This window comes from Tupaia chinensis, unplaced genomic scaffold (genome assembly GCF_000334495.1).
Source record: "Tupaia chinensis unplaced genomic scaffold, TupChi_1.0 Scaffold000388_1, whole genome shotgun sequence".
Taxonomy (NCBI): domain Eukaryota; kingdom Metazoa; phylum Chordata; class Mammalia; order Scandentia; family Tupaiidae; genus Tupaia; species Tupaia belangeri.
Genome location: NW_006159890.1, coordinates 1,740,866 through 1,758,578, shown reverse-complemented (window position 1 = coordinate 1,758,578; position 17,713 = coordinate 1,740,866).

Sequence of the window (17,713 nt, the reverse complement as noted above, 5' to 3'; positions counted from 1 at the left end):
ACACTGCTTATAGAAACTGACTTGTAGATTCCAAATACAAAAATTAGTGGCTAACAAATGTATAACCAATGAAAATTGCAGACCATTTGTCATACAGATAGGGATAAACTCTCATGTTTCAAGTGGTCACTTTGATCATGCAACTCTTAATAAAAAACATTTTAATGTGCTCATTTTGATGAGAAGATCTGAGACATCTAAGAGTATGAAATATTAATTTTTTACCTTTTTCCATTTTTAATTGTAATTTCTTATTTAATGTAATCATTTTACATCTTTATGAGGTACATCATGGCTTTTTAATTTCATTTTATTAACTTTTAATATTATTTAATTTGCTATAGGGCATGTATGTTGACCAGAGAGAGAGAGAGAGACAAGGAAAGTGAGAAAGCAACCAGGACTCAAAGTGCAGTTGGCCATGTGGGAGTCCAGCACTCTAACCACCATGCCACCTGCTGGCTCCACAGCATGATTTTTAAAGCAAGTGTATGGTGTGTAATAATCAAATCAAGGATATAGCACACTCATCATCCTCAATATTCAACACCACATTAAATTTTACACACTTGAAACTCACTTTACTGATGTTTCAGAAGAATAAATTACTTTGTAATTGACATTACTGTGGTGCATCATTCCAAATCTATGCTACCTATTTACATGCATTCTTATGTCTTTTAACCAATTTTTCTCCATTTCCCTCACCTCCCACTATCTGCTAGCATCTAATATCTACCGTTATTGTCTCCACTTCTATTTTATTAGGTTGTTTTGATTTTGCTAATGAGTGATGGCACTAGGTACAAATTAAGCTTAATTACATTTAGTTTATGAGATATCAACTCAAATGTTGGGGTGAGGATCAGTCTTTTTGTAAAGATGGTGACCTAATGGCATAATAGTTAAGGCTCTGGACTACCACATGGTCAATCACTGAGTCCTGAACTCCATGGCTTGACTTCTTGCTTACTTTCTCTTTCCCTCTGGTGAGTGCATGTGCCCTATAGGTAATTACAGAAAAATAAGGACCAGCAGTTAGTGTAATGACTATATCACTGGACCCCCATGTAGTAGACTGCAGTTCGAGTCCCGGACTCGGTGGCTTAAATCTCGTGCCAGGCACGTGTGTGTGCGTGCCCAACATCCCGAGAGGAGAATGGAGGAGAAGGGATTGTGGTGTGGCCATCTCCCCTGGGGGCGTGATTCCTTGCTTTCTGTCTCTCTGTCTCTGTCTGTCTGGTGAGCACACGTACTCTATAACAAAAACCTCTCAAAAATAAATAAATAAGTAAAATAAAACTAAATAAAATAATTATTTTTAAAAGGATGGTGACAAAATAATGCTGAAAATAAATTGTGATTGGTGAAAGGAGTGCAAATTTAGTATATATAAAAAATCAAGAATTATGTGTATATGGATTTCAGCTTTTTTAAGAAAAGAAACCTTTTTTTTTTTCAATTTTTTTCTTTCTAATTTGCTGGAAGGTGTGTGTGCATGCCAGAGAAAGACAGAGAGAGAAGTGAAAGTGAGAAAGTACCTTCCATGGGAAATGGTCATGCTTTAATCCTTTCTCCTTCATCTCTTCCTCCTTTCCAAATTTTAAGCATATATGCACCTGAACCCAGCATGTTTTCAAGCCCATGGATCCAATACTTTGACCACAGAGCCATGCAGGATCCAGCTTTCTGAACCACTCCCCCATAGGCTGGCCTAAGGCTCAACAATAGGCTGGTCAAGTAGATACTCTAAGCAAAGTATCTACTTGATTTCTCTTAGGCACTTGAATTTTGAATAGTCTATTTCTCATTTTTTTCAATTTCATCCTTAAAATCATAAATTTATAATTGATTTCTCCGCCAAATAATGGTATATGTTCTCTTTTTGTGTGAACAAATCTGAGACCTGATGTTTCCCTTTGTTGTAAATTGCCTAATTATGTTAATCATACTAATCAAGTCAATAAAATTCAGATACAAGGAGTTCTAGGGGATATAAATAAGTTCACAGCAAAAAAAATATGTAATAAAGGACATTAAAATGAATAGAAGTTGTTACGTTTCAATGAGGCTTCAGACACAAAAAAAGAGACAATTCTAGTTCTGAGCAGGTGCAAAATAAAGCAATCTAGCCCTAACTGTCCATTTCAAATGGCAACCACCAGATATCAGACCTTCATTTTAGAGTAGGTGATGTTGGTGGTGATGATGATGGTGATAATGATAATGGTGGTAATGACAGTGTCAAAAAAAAAAAAGAAAGAAAAAGAAAAAAATAAGAATGGTGGTAGAAGTGCCCATAAAGTCGAAAATGGAGATGATGATGGTGATGTTATTAGTTAAAGCCTGCCTTCGCTAAAGCCACTCAGCTGGATGATCCAGATTCAATATATTAATCTCCACCACAACATTACTTATTATGACATAATAGCATTATCTTCATTTTGAAAATTAGGATATTAACTGAAGTATAAATAGGATAATCAATCTTCCCAGGATCTTACTGCATAAGTTGCGAAAGTAGTAAACACTCTGGGCTGAAGGGGTAGTCTGAAAAGTCACTTTCTTTGTTTAACCATCTCAGTTTGAATTTTATTTTTTAACAGTTCAACAGAACCAGCCTTTAACTATACAATCTTTTCTGATTAATTTAAGTGACCTTTCTTCAATTCCAAATTTTCATCTAGCTCCGAAGCTAAGTAGTCTTGGGATTTCTTTCAGAGATGGAACCATTTTAACTCAACCAACTTGTAATTGGATTTATTTATTTTTTCACTAAGAAAACAAACTTCTTTTAATGTGATCATGCAGATTTGGTCCTAAGGGATAGGATCATCTGTTGTTTCCATTCTAACTGTTAGAGTCTAATTTTCTCCATTCTAGAAACCAGGAATTACACATTCATGGCAGGAAAAGAGAACAACTCAAAATTGTCATTGCATGTGTAACAATGGTTATTTTGTCACTCCCTTTTGTGAATGCATGCCTGCGCAATTGTATGTGTGGCCTTGGGGAATAAAGAGTGGGGTGTTCAGTGAAGAAGCTGGCTATAATTGTTGCTGTACTTTCTTTGTTTACACTTGACTTTTAGTGACACCTGAGCTGTTTGGATAGATACTGTTTATTTTTGTAATTTTGATTTGACTTCAGCCCTCGATATAAAATCCACTTGTTTACAAGTAAAACTACATAAAATTCTTCAGGCAAGATATCTGACGGGTGTTTGGCATTTCATACTGAAAAAAACTGCTATCTGATTCTTACCAGCTTACCACAACTCTCACTACTGCGAAGAGTGGCACTAATTGTCATTGGTATTGGCAGACCTGGGGGACTGTCCAGTTAAAGCGAGTGGACCTGACATCTAGAATTCCCCTTCCCAATTAGAGAGACTTTCTGGAAAGAAGGAGCTATTACAAATGAGTGGGATTTTCTATGGAATAAAAAAATGTTTGAGGATGCTTATTCATGGAAAGAACTTGTTACTCTGTATCATCAATATGATACGTTGCTTAAATAACTGGAGAAGCAAGGTATATGCCTAAGACACAGTAAGAAGTATAACACTTAACCTCTTAAGACCTGAGGAAAGATATTAAGGAAAAAAATAGAGAGGCAAGACATATATGGGACACAGAAGTTGGTTATTATCTGTTGATGATAATGTGTATAGTACCCCCAACTGGACTGGTGAGAAATGTATTCATGTTGGAACATTCACTTTACAAGCTAAGTGATACATATGATTGAATGTATAAAAGGAATTAAAATATATATTAAAAAGAAAAAAAAAAAGATCTAGGCCAAAAGACCACTTGAGACCTACTTGCAGGGACGAGTTAATATTGCCAACCAGAAGGCTGAGGCTACATGTTTCATGTCTGGCCCACCCTAAAAAGCTAAGTGCAATGACCAGTGACTGAAGTCCCAGCTATCTCAGAAACTGATACAGAAGTATTATGACATAGTGAGGTTCTGTAAAATAAAAATAAAAAAAAAAGACCAAAAAAAGAGACTCAAGTGAAACCCATCATATTTAAAACATCAATTACTAAATATTTTTGCTTGCTTGCTGGAATAAATTTTCTATCTCTGATTCTCTGATTTTATTGTTTTATTTCTATTAGATAAGCATTATTTGGTTGTAGGTATTTTTGCCAAGTTTAAATTGCAATAAGCAACCTAGAACATGAAAAGTTACCAAGGAACTTGGAATATAATTCAGTATTTTGAGCATTTCCAGTGTTTTCCAACTAAAAACACACAGTAGAATCATTCCATGAGTGTTTACAGTTCAGGACGTTTTCACTATGACTTCTCATTTACTGCTATTTATTTCATTGTGCCCACTACTCCTTTATAAAAGTAAATACTCAGGTTCCATTTTTCTTTTACACTTGATAATATGTTTATTTATATTCATAATTACTATTATCTCTCTTCTGAGAATCATTACAATTCAAAATGCTACAACAAAGCTGTTTCTAGAGTTTTGCTATTATAATTCCAGACCAAAATAAGAGCAAATCTTCATAATGGCACAAACAAAACAGCCATATCATTACATATGTTTTGTAAACAAAATTCTTTAAAAACTGTAAGTTCTTGTTAGCCTTGTGTTATTTTTCCTTTGTTTGTTTTTTCATCGTTTCTGTTAGCCTATGAGGAGAGTTAGAGATGCCTATTTGACCTTATACTTTCCTTATCAATTGTAGGTATTTACTTTTTATGAACCAATGTTCTCTAGCGAGATGCTGTCACCGCTTGTCAAAGACGACATGAGAGGGGCTAGCTTTATAAATAGTAGAGTTTTATGACATTTTGAGAAGATATTTATGTGAAGATCTTAGGGTTTGTTTTCCCTCCTATTACTTACAGAGTTTGGAGAATTAATGTGGAAAATGATAGACATGTTAGAACAGGTCTAAGTATAAATCTTTTCCCTATCATTATAATTTCCTCTGTAATTCTAAAATTGTAAAACTGCATCTTTGATAAGGAAGAAAATCACATCACACACACACACAAATCTTTAAAAAGTATTACAGTCTACATATAACAATTAGAGCTTTTTCCTAAATTAGAAATAAATAGCCTAACGATATTGTACCCTGAACAATTCCTTTAAAAATTGTATTTAGATATCATAATGGAAATTGATTAGCCTTAAAGACTTGTCTCTAGAAGTAATACAAACTTTTGAAAAAATGTATTTTTTATTTTGCCATGTAACATGGGCTCATAATAGTGCTTAAGCCATAAACGTATAACTTAATAAGTTACTCATATTTATACAGAGAATTCTAGTGTAAACACCTTCCACATACAGAGAATATTACCAGAATCTCTAACCTGTTCAAAATCCTTTGCAATCCCTAACTCTTTCTACCATTCTATAATCCAGATTATTCCCCCTAATCATGTCTTTGCTTTACTACATAATATTTTGATATTTTTCTGACATTAGGCAAGTGGAATCAAATGCTATGTGCTCTCTTTCTGATTTCTTCTGCTGAACATTGAGTATATGAGATTAATCTGTATCATTGTCTGTAGTTGTGTTAATACATTTTATTTTATGTTTAAATAATAATAATAATTATTATTATTAATTTGCTATAGGTCATGTGTGCTCATCAGAGAGAGAGAGAGAGAGAGAGAGAGAGAGAGAGAGAGAGAAAGGGAAATTGAGAAAGCAAGCCACCAGGTCTGGGACCTGAACCCTGGTTGAGCATGTGGAAGTCCAGTGTCTTAACCACTGTGCCATCTGCTGCCCCTTTTAATACATTTTCAAATACAGCACAATTTACTTTTTCATTCTACTGCGATTAGTCATTTTGGCTGTTTTCAAGTTAGTACAAATTATGCAGCTATAAACAAGTCTATATCTCTTACTATACACGTGTATCCATATCTGCTGTGTATACATTTATAATAGAATTATTGGCTCACAGATTATGTGACATTTGTTAAATTAAAAGTATCATTGAAGAAAATAGCCAATTATTTTCTAAAGTGGTTACTCCAGTCACACTCCCACTATAAATTTATTCTCTTGCCATGTTCAGTTACAAGGATACTATAGCAAATTAGATAGATTTAGACATTCCCAAGATGTGGTTTTCCACAGAAGTACAGTTAAGAAAAAGAAGGTAAAGAGGTTGAAGACATAAGCCAAGGAGTAATTATGAGAATCTAACATTGGAATTCATTGGCATTAATTAGGGGAAAAAGTGGTGATAAAAGAGGGAATTAGTAAAATAGGAAACACAGAGCAGTTAAGGTCATTAGTAATGGCATGATCTATGCAATGACACTGGTCTTGTCAGAATAAAATAGAAAGGATTTCAAGATTATAGGAGGAGAGAAATTTATGGACTTGAAATACTAAGAACTTAGAAAATCTCAAGTGTACATTGAAGTTGTGGATTATTCAGATGACAGTAAATTTTGATGATATAGAGTCTACAATTTATAAAACTAAGATAAGCATAGAGAAATCACTTAGCAAAAGGTTACCTTTGACAATATATGCTGAACAACTGTGGCGAGAAAAGACATGCATTTGTGTTCTCCCCTGGCTCAGAGAATAGCACTTAAGAAATGGGGCTTGAAGAGGTTTTATCACCCTTTTAAGAAACTTCCAGTCTTGCCAGTGCTGGTCAGGTTAATTTCTTCATCTCTATTCTAGTGTATTGTAAGCCTGCTAATTGCTACTTCCTCCTTGCATTCCATATTTCTGATATTCCTGGGTTGCAGAGGAATGGACTACTGACTAACGACATAATTTTCACTTTCTCTAGTGAGCAGGCGTTATCTATGATGGAGATGATTTCTATCCACCTTGCTATAGAACTTTTAGTCCTGTGAACTATCCCTACCGAGGAAGATTTGCCCCTCATTTCCTTTCTGTTTCAGTCCAGCAGGCAATCTGTGCAAAGCTTCTGTGGACTTCCAAAAGTTGGGCCCTGAGGTGCCTGATGACCACTGGTCCCGTTTTCAGTGTGCTGCTAGGCCCTTTAAGTCACTCACTGTTGAAGTGACTGGTGCCTCTGTATTTTATTTACTTGTGCTGCTCATTTCAGGAAGGCTCAGTTGCATTTATAACACAGTTTTTAAATTGCTCCTCCTTCTTTTCCACATGAGGGGCAGTACCTTATGTTACATTTAAGTGCCTTCTTTATAATTCCCCTTGTGTCCCAGATCAAATGCTAGTTTTCCCAATATACTTCTCTACACCTTGTCTGAAAGTCTTCCACAGTTTGAGATAAGCATCAGGAAGTTCTAGGTATGCCCTAATACCATGGTTCAGTTCACTTTTACCTGCTCAGCTGGATAGTCTTATCAAGGAGAACTTTGCCATTTTTCGCAGATTTGGAGTCAAACCATTCTTGTCTTGCCACACTCTCTTAAACACATTTTACCCGCTATATGTTTCTTCTTTTTAAAAATCTCCTATAGGATGCTTGCTTTACCTGGAGAGAGATGAGAGAAAGAGAGAGAGAGAGGAGAGAGAAAGAGAGAGAGAAAGAATAAAGTAATCCCCCAGGAGGAGTTGACCAACCCCAGTTGTTTCTTCTATATTCTCCTTGAGATTTGGGGCATACACTCACACACATGCACCCTATGTATGTTTTTTCTTTAAATATTTAGTGTTACAATTTATTGTTTTTATAATCACAATAGGTTACTATTTCAGCTCTACTAACAAAAATAACTTTAAAAGAAAGGTAAAATACTTAATTTTTTTAAAGAATTATTTTATTCAACTTTATTTATTATATTTATTTTAATTTGACCAGAGAGGGACAGAGCAAGAGAGAGAGAATGAGAGAAAGAGAAAGCAAGCCATCAGGTCCAGGACTCAAACCATGGTAAGCCATGTGGGAACACAGTGCCTTTAACCACCATGCCACCTGTCAGCTTCCCCCCCCAAAAAAGTGATATACTTTAATTCTCTATCATCTCCTTATAGTTTTCCATTATTTTAAATATTTTTTACACCTAATAAATTAAAATAGAATCAGCAATAATTCAATGATACACAGTGCTGAACCCACATGGGAAAGTCCTGAGTTCATGTCCTGAGGTATCCTTGTGCATGCCAGGTACATGGCCAGGTGCCTGTGGTCTCGACTGGCTAAGGGTGGGATGAGTAAAGGTGTGAGAATCCTAGATTTTCTCTCTTTCTGTCTCTCTCTCCCAGAAGAAATAAATGAATACATTTTTAAAAAATGTATAAATTCTCTGCATTAACTACAAACAGTTTTATATTCAAATACTGTTAGTTATCCAAAATATGCCACTTATGGCTGATTTGTCCAAACCAGAATAAACCCAGGGTCATAAAATGCATGTACTTTTGTGTGTTTTAACTATTTTTAATTTAAGGCAGATATATTTTCCTAAGATATTAGACTTGTTCTTGGGGACAGCAGGTGGCATGGTGGTTAATGGTGCTGGACTTCCACATAGTCAAACGTGGTTCTAGTCCCAGACTTGGTGGCTTGCTTTCTCACTCCCCACCCCTCACTAGTCTGTCTCTGGTCAAATTAAAATTAATTAATTAATCAATTAATTTATTAATAAATTTAAATAAAATATTTCTTTCTAAAAAGGTATTAGACTTGTTCTGGATATTTCTGAATGCTTCTTAGAATATTTTTGGTTTACTCCTTACTCCTTTTTTCTTTTTCCACAATTTTGATATATATATATATGTGTGTGTATATATCTCTCTATATATAAAATCTATAAATATATTGATAGATATTAAAGATTTGATGAATTCAAATCAGACTGCATCATGGGTTACACTGTGTAGTTTATCATTCTTTATTTTAGGAGATATATGATATTTAATAACCATACCAGCATCAGTGATAAGATTGATCATGGCCTAGGTGCTGTCAGCCTGTCCTCTCTGTTGCATGTTTATATTTTTCTCTTAAACTCATTCTTGAAAGACAGGCTTTATTTGGTGTAGAATTTTCACTGTACAGCTATATTCTCTCCTTAAAGATACTACTTGATTTTCTTATGTTGTTATTGTTCATATCAATTTGATGTCTCTATTCTGTGGGTAATTTGTCTTACCTCTCTGGATGCTTTTAAGATCTGATGTTCTGCAATTTGACTATGATATCTAGGAATAACGATTTCTTCTTTGTCATGCTTGAGATTTGTTGCTTTGTCTGAATTGGAGGATTGCATTTCCATCCATTCTAGAGATCTCTCGACTATTATCTCTTTAAATATATTTCTCTTCCACTATTTTTTTCCCTCTGCAATCCAATAAAGATAAATTTATCTTTCTTTACAGTGCACGTCTTTTATCAAACTTTGACTCTTTTCACCATGTTCAGTGACTGTGCTGCACCTCTTATCTGTTCTCAAGTTCTCAGACTTTTTTTTTTTAGGTAGGATTAGGCAGCTGCTTACAAATTTTTCAGGGTTTTTGATTTCAAAAATCTCTTTAAAAATTCCACTTGGTTTCTTCTCAAATGTCCTTGACATTTTCAAAATAAAGATGTTAATAGAAGTACAATATACACGGAAGAAAAAGTGCATGCTTAAGTGTAGAGTTCAATGAATTCTCATAACCTGAACATACTCGTGTGACAATGACCCTGGCCAAAAATTAAACATGATCAGTGCTTCCTCCTAAGTCTACTTTTTCCTTGTCCTCAAAGGTAAACTCTTTTCTGATTTTTAATGCTGTTTCAATATTTTCTGTTTTTGGACTTTTTAGGAATAGAATCATGTTTTATTTTCCTTTGTGTCTTTATTATTTTATTCAGAATTATGTTTATAATATTTGTCAGTATTAGTTATTATATCTAGAATGACAAATATTTTTACTGCCATTTGTTATGGATATTACATTTTGTGACATCCCATTTAGTATTAATTTTATTATAAATAGTTGATCTTTACTAAATCCAGAAACAGACCATATTTTCACCATCTCACTGCCTTGACTTTGGCCATCTGGAATATTACAGTGATGTCAAAATTGATTTATCTGCTACTTATCTTGCCTCAGTGAAGTCTAGTCTCAACACAGATGATGCAACAATTATTTTAAAATATCAATTAGGGCTAAGTTCACAAAGAGCCTCTCTCACTGAAAATAATGACCAAATAATTAATGTGAATCAAAGCCTTGTGTAATCTTCCTGGCTCCTCTGTGGTTCTTCTTTACCTGCCCCATGACCCTGCTCTCCTGTTGAATATCTAACAGACCAACTGACACTTACTTTTCAAAGCCTTTGTGCTTAACACTTTCTCTACTCCAAGAAATCTGCAATACTGCTATTCACTTAATAGTCACCTGTTCGTATGTTGCAAGAACAGTGGAGTAGGAGGCATCTCACTCCCTGATACCATAATATATTACAAAGCTGAAACAATGGAAACGCCATGTATTTGCATAAAAACAGGCATGTGGATCAATGGAACAGAATAGAGACCCCAGATATAAACGCTAAAACATACAGCCAACAGATTTTTGACAAAGGGCACCAATCAATCTAATGAGGAAAAAAAAAATCTCTTTAGAAAGTAATACTGAAAAAACTGGGTATCCACCTGCAGAAAGATGAAACTGGACATGTATCTCTCATCATTAACAAAAATCAACTCAAAATAAATCAAATATATAAACTTAAGGCCTCAAATTATAAAACTACTGGTGGATAACATAGGATAAACTCTTAGAGGTGTGAGGGTAGGCAAAGAATTCTTAAATAAGAGTCCTAAAGTACAGGCAATAATCCCAATATTAGACAAGTGGGATTATATCAGGTTAAAAAACTTTAGCTTAAGGGGGCTGGCAGGCGACATGATGATTAAGAGTGCTGGATTCCCACATGGCCAACTGCAGTTTAAATATCCCAGACATAATGGCTTGCTTTCTCACTTTTCTCCTCTCTCTCTCTCACTCAGTCCCTCTCTGATCAAATTGAAATAAATAAATAAAATAAACACATAAATAAAGTTAAATAAAAAATCCTTTAAAAAATGATTTAAAGGAAGTCTGCTTAGTAAAAGAAACAATGATTAGTGTGAATCAGCAATTCTAAGAATGGGAGAATATATTTGCAAATTATGCCTTAAATAAGAGACTAATAACCAAAATATAAAGGGAACTCAAGAGGCTTATAGGAAAACAAATGATCAACCCAATTAAAAGATGGACAAATGAGTTGAGCAAACAACTCTCTAAGGAAGACAAATGAGCAGAAAAAAAAAACATATAAAAAATGCTTAACATCCCTTTTCATAAGAGAGCTACAAATCAAAAGTACAATGAGATACTATATAACCCCAGTCAGAATGATTAAGTTTAAAAAAATAAAAAATGGCAAATGCTGATGAAGTTGTAGTAAAAAGGGAATTCTCTTATTGATGGGAATGTAAATTAGTACAGATACTATGGAGAACAATATGGAAGTTCCTCAAAGATCAACATACCATATGATCCAGCAACTCCACTCCTGGGTATCTACCCAAAGAGTAGGAATCTACTCAACCAGAAAAGTACTTGCACACCCATGGTTATTGCAGCATTATTCACAATTGCTAAGACATAGAACCATTCCAAATGTCTATGAACAAATTTATGGATTGAAAAAGTGTGGCACATATACACTATGGAAACTACTCTGCCATAAAAAACAATGAGACCCCGACATTTAATAGAAAGTGTCTAATAAGGAAGGTCTACTGTTAGGCAAGTAAGCGACACTACAAAAAGGCATTGTAGGTCCCCACTTAATATATACTGCATTTCTGCATTCTGTGGTAGAAACTGAAAGACTGGAACTATACAATTGACCTTCTTTTTCTCTTTCTTTTTTTTTTTTTGGTCCCTGACTGGGTGGTTAAAAAAACATGCCAGACAAGTGTTCACATCTACCCAATATCCTGTAGACAATGGTAGAGAAGGAATTGTTCTCTCTCTCTCTTTCTTTTCTCTATTTGCCTCTCTCCAATGGCAAGTGTATATGCCTTGTAGCAAAAAAATAAAACCTGAAAAAAAAAAAAGAAACTGAAAGACTGGAAGATATAATAGCATGGAGAACAATTGTGGATACAAAAGACAGTGTGGGAGGAGGGGGAGAGAAAAGGAATCAAGGGGAAAAAATATTTAAGAGACACAAAACCAGAAAATTATCCATTGACAATAACAGGTATAATAATATTTTAGTTTGACTAATATACAACGTATTTATGCTCGGAAAATCCATTTTGCAAACTGTAATGATATACAGTGATTGAATGTTTATTAAAAAGAAGGTCACCTGCTCAGCAGAATCTTCCCAAATCATTTTGGAAAAGTTCCAAAATTTCCTCTTCTACTCTGTTTCTTTAATCTCCTTAGCAGTTATCATTATCTAACATGTATGTACTTTTCTTAGGTATTTTGTTTAGTGTCTACCTTAAACATTTGAAGACATTTTCCACAAAGGTATGCATTTTTGTCTGTTTTGGTCACTACTATATCCGTATTTCCAAGAATTATGTCTGGAACATAACAGTTACAAAGGTTTGCATAAGCAGACACACTGTCATGTTCTATTGTAGAGTATCTTTGTGCAGAAGAATTTATTTTCTATGCATCAAAGAAGTAGATATACTTATTCTTCACAGAATCATAAGATATGCTCATTTTCCTCTAGGTTTGTCATTGTTTGTGACTGATTTCTGTTACTATTCCTTTATGTAAAATAAGTAGAATGTGAGTCCAAGCCAATATATATATATGTCTTCTTCTTTGCCATGTTTCCCTCCAACAACTTGGGCTTTACCTACAGTCATTTCTAGCATCATTCTATTTTTAGATAGTAAGCTGAGGTCCAGGGAGATGTGCACACAAGTTAGCCAAATTCTGGGTGATAATTCTCTGTGGTTTTGATGAATTGAGGTAGAATATTCAGTTTTCTGTCTATTGGAAGGTGAATACATTTCTAAGTACTTTAGGTATATTCATGACTTCCCTGTTGTCTCAATGTATGTGTTAAAAGACATTCCTATAATCCTTACAGTACATGTGCTTTTCCCAGTGTTCTTCTGATGTCAATTGCTTTTGCTATTACATATATGATCTGAGATATAATGCCGGGTATTTACTTCTCAGAGATCTGACATGTGTGAAGAAAAGCATAGCTCGACCACATAGACACCAACTCTTACACTGAAACCATTACTGAGCATGGCTCTCTGTTACTCCATTTTATCCCTGTATTTCTATGGTATATGAGGAAACCATTATGTCAGGTACTAGAAATTCATTTAAAAGAGTCACGAATTATGGACCCTTAATTTCCAGGGCTGTGATCACTACAAACCCTCTTTTTCTGTGATTACATTTGTATTTTAATAGGAAGGATGAGAAGAGCAAATATGACATTTTAGATAACTGTGTTTACACCCTGTTTTTGTCTTTAGTTTAAATTTATAAATGTTATTTTTAACATTTGTTTGGGATTTAACTGTCTTTAACTTAAAATGTAATTTTGTTTCATTTACTACATACACATAGTGAAAAAATAGCACAAATGATGACAAATGCTTTAAAAATATGAACCTAGAAACTCCCGACCATTACTCCGCTGCAAAGTTTTACCCAATATTTCAGTCCAGAGCAAACTACCTTAAAGACTTTTAAATATATCCAGTGTGTTTTCCTTCAAATTATTAATATTAGAATTTTATTATCTCTTGACTCAGAATTTTAGATGTTATCTCAGCACTTTTCTGCCACCATTATATTTTGCCCATGCTCCCAAAATAGCTACTATTAAAAATTTGAATAAATACATATTCGATGTTCTGATATTTTTTTAGCTTTAAAATATTAGTAACTGTTTTTCTTCCTCTTCTTCTTTTTTTTTTTTTTTTTGGTATTGTTTTGTTTACAAGGCAGAGGACACAGGCAGTCACCAGAAAGAGACAGAGAGAGACAGACAGACAATGAGAGAGAGAAAGCACCTCTCATGGGGTGTTGTTGTGCTCAAATACCTTTTCCTCGATTTCTCAATCCTGTCAAGATTTGGGATATGCACATACGTGTGCTTGGCATGATTTTGAAGTCACTAAGGCTGGATTCAAACCATGCAGCCAGCCATGTGTGATTCAGCTGTTAACTATTAAGCCATTGGACTAGCCTAGTAACAACTGATCTAAGTAACATGCCATGGGTAACTTCTCTTTCTTCTATACATTCTGCATTTTCCTAGAGGTTAATAATTAGCTGACTTGCCCCTTCCTACCTTCTTTCTTTCCTTTCTTCCTTCCTTCTTTCCTTCCTTCCTTCCTTCCTTCTTCCTCTGTTTACTTGATTTACTTGGATCTTTTATAGTCATTGCACACTACAAAAGCTCTTAACATGTCTACAAGATATAATTGTTGACGAATTCAAATTGCTCAAGTGACCAATTAGTTGCCTTTTCTTTTTTCCCCAACTTTTCTTGGCATTCTGGAACTTCTTTCGGGTACTCTGTAGATAGACTGCCTGACTACTCATTCTTGAAACTTCCTTCAACTCTTTAGATGTTGAGTACTCTATTTCCTAGATATCTGATTAATTTTTTTCTTCATTTATTTACTTGTTTTATTCAAATACATACTTCAGTAGCTTCCTGAGAAAGGGATAATGGGAGCTACATTTATTTTTAAAACTTTGCATGTCTAAAATCTATTACATTATTTTTATTTGAGTGCCAGTTTACTAGATTAAATTAACTAAATTCTAGTTGGGAAACTATGTTTTTTTTTTTAAAGAATTATTTTATTATTTTTAGTATTTTACTTTGACCAGAGAGAGAGGGAAAATGAGAAAGCAAGTCACCAGGTCTGGGACTTGCAAAGTGGTTGGCCATGTGGGAGTACACCACCCCAACCACCATGCCATCTGCCAGCCCCATGGAAACTATTTTAACTTACAAGTCTAAAAATATATATTTTTTTTGTCTTCTAGTGTTGCTGTTATGAACTCAGATATCATTTTGAATTTGAACATTCTGTATATATACATTCTGTTTATATATATTCTGTATATTTTTTTTCTTCTAGAAAATTTAAATAAAATATTTTAATGTTCTAAAATTTAACAAAATTGAAATTGTTTGCTACTACCATACTCTCTACTCCAAAAACATGACTATTGGCTTTAAGGAGGAAATAAACCAATGCAATATGACAAACACAAAACTATAAAAATAATAGCCTCCTTATCAAAGATGTTTGTTCTTTCTGAAATCTCTTTCAAAATTTTTGGCTGTATCTCTCTCCCTCAGTATTCCATTTTATGCTTTTTTCCTATACTTTGTGTTGGAAGCCTCCCTTATGAATAAGAAATCTTTGTTCATCATTATGAGTGAGGCAGTGAAGAGCAGCTGAGGAGCTAGTGTCGGATGAAAGTGTTCCTGTCGGATTTTTCACTAGAGATTTTTCATATCAGAATGTTTAGACTTTTTCTCTAAGATGCTCATAGAAGATAATCCTGTCCCTTGCCTATGGATTAGCAGCCTGGATATTGATATCTTAGAGCTCAGCAGTAAGCACCCATTGTGCTTTTTTTTCTTAAGAAAAAAGATTTTGAGGACCAGCAGTTGGCGTAATGGCTGTGTCGCTGGACTCCCATGTAGTCAACCTTGGTTTGAGTCCCAGACCCGGTGGCTTAAACTCACTCCAGGCGAGTGTGCGTGCGTGCCCAAAATCACGAGAGGGGAATGGAAGAGAAGGGATTGTGGCGTGGCCATTTCCCTGGGGTCTGATTTCTTACTTTCTGTCTCTCTGTCTCCCTTTTTCTGGCAAGCACACAATCCTTATAGCAAAACAAACAAACAAACAAAAACTCAAAAATAAAATTTTCACTTAATTTTTAGGGTTTTTTTTGTTGTTGTTATAGGACTCTTTCCAACCCCCACACTATGTGCCTGCTCCTTTTTTTTTATTTTGAGAGTTCTTTTGTTTGTTTGTTTATTAAATTATTGGAGAGCCAGAGGAAACTAGCTTTTTCAAAATATAAACTACAACCAAACCAGGCGCATTTGAACAGATGGAAAAAGTTGCCAGTATATTCAATAAATAGGTTTCTGAAAAAGGAGAATTTAGGTTCAGAATTAGAAGATAAGGAGCCAGATAATGTTATTACATAGAGAACTTTCAAGCAAATTTTGAAGGATTATGCCTTGTTTGGGAAGAGAGAAACTTTACTTTCTGGTAAATAATAACTCAATATTTCCCACAAGCAGAATCTTATTTTTTAGTGAATGTAAATTGTATCTCTCAAACCAAATAGGAAGACAGCATATTTCTTTCTAAAAATAGCATGTTGATTTGGGTGACGTAAATCATATGAAAACTTCAGATAGTGAAGCACTAAGAAAACAATATTTGAAAATCAGTTTTATCTAAATACATTTGAAGCAATACCTCTAAAATCTTGAGTATTTTTAAGTCATTACATCATATTTGCCAATTTTAGTTAACATTTAAATATTATTCATGGATCTGAATGTTCTTAACTCCTGGTTATCCTGAATGATAACAGGTAGCTATGTTTTCCAGACTTTCATATTTATTTCCATGACTTATAAAAATTTATTTTAATATTACAAATTTTATAAAACTATGACTGTACTATCTTTATGTAGGAGATTATAATTAAAATAACAACATCAAACTAGAATGAGGCTTGACAGGGTATCATTGGGCCAACGTTAGTTTTTAATGGAAATAGCCATTATAACTGTAAATTTGTCAATGTCATTGTCCCATATCAAGACATGAGGAATTTGAGGCTCATTTCTGTAAATTATTTACACATAATGCATTGTGGAAAAAATATATAAAAATATGATGAGATAAAAAAGTTCTCAGAAATTGAGAAAAAGTGATAGAAAATCCCTTTCACAGGCTAAAAACATACTATCTGAAATATAATATTTCATGGCTGTCAGCCTAAATCCAGAACATTCTAGCTTGGAAGTGAACACATCTCCATAAATGTGAAGTGTAGCTTCATGACTCCATATTTTCTTGTTTAATTTGTAAAAATATGTAGACTTTTCCCCCCACAACAGATGCTTTATTTAGTTCATCCAGAAAACATTGGCAAAATAAATTTTAGTTACAAATTCACAGATACAAGTTTCAAAGTATAGAGTGGTATATACCAAAATACAGCTAATATTTGTAACAATAACTTGACTAATTGCAATTGTACCATTACTAAGCTAAAGTTTATTAATGGTAAACTACAATTTCACAAGAGATTGTTAACATTTTGTACACTTGCAGTCCTTTCTTTGAGGCAAAGTGTTCTTTTGATAACAAAGTGGTTGGTTGAGAATGGGTGGTGGATGCTGGGTATGAGAAAAAATTTAGGAGAGTCATGTCTGATAAAAAAAAGTGTTGTCTGTTAAGCTAGTCTGCAGATTGTTTCATGAATGCTTAATCAAATTACGAAAGTTAAGGTGCAAACATTTTTGAGGAGTATACATGATAAACTCTTGCTTATAAGACAAAAGCAAATCAAAATGCTTTTTGTATTGTCTGGAAATAGTTCACTCCACTGTGTATTTGTTTATTTGTCATCAAAATACATAGACATTTTATTGCATATTTATATCCTGCCAAGTGTTTTGCTATATTCCCCTCTTTAGTTAACTGATTTTATCATGCTAAAATTTTATCATGATTT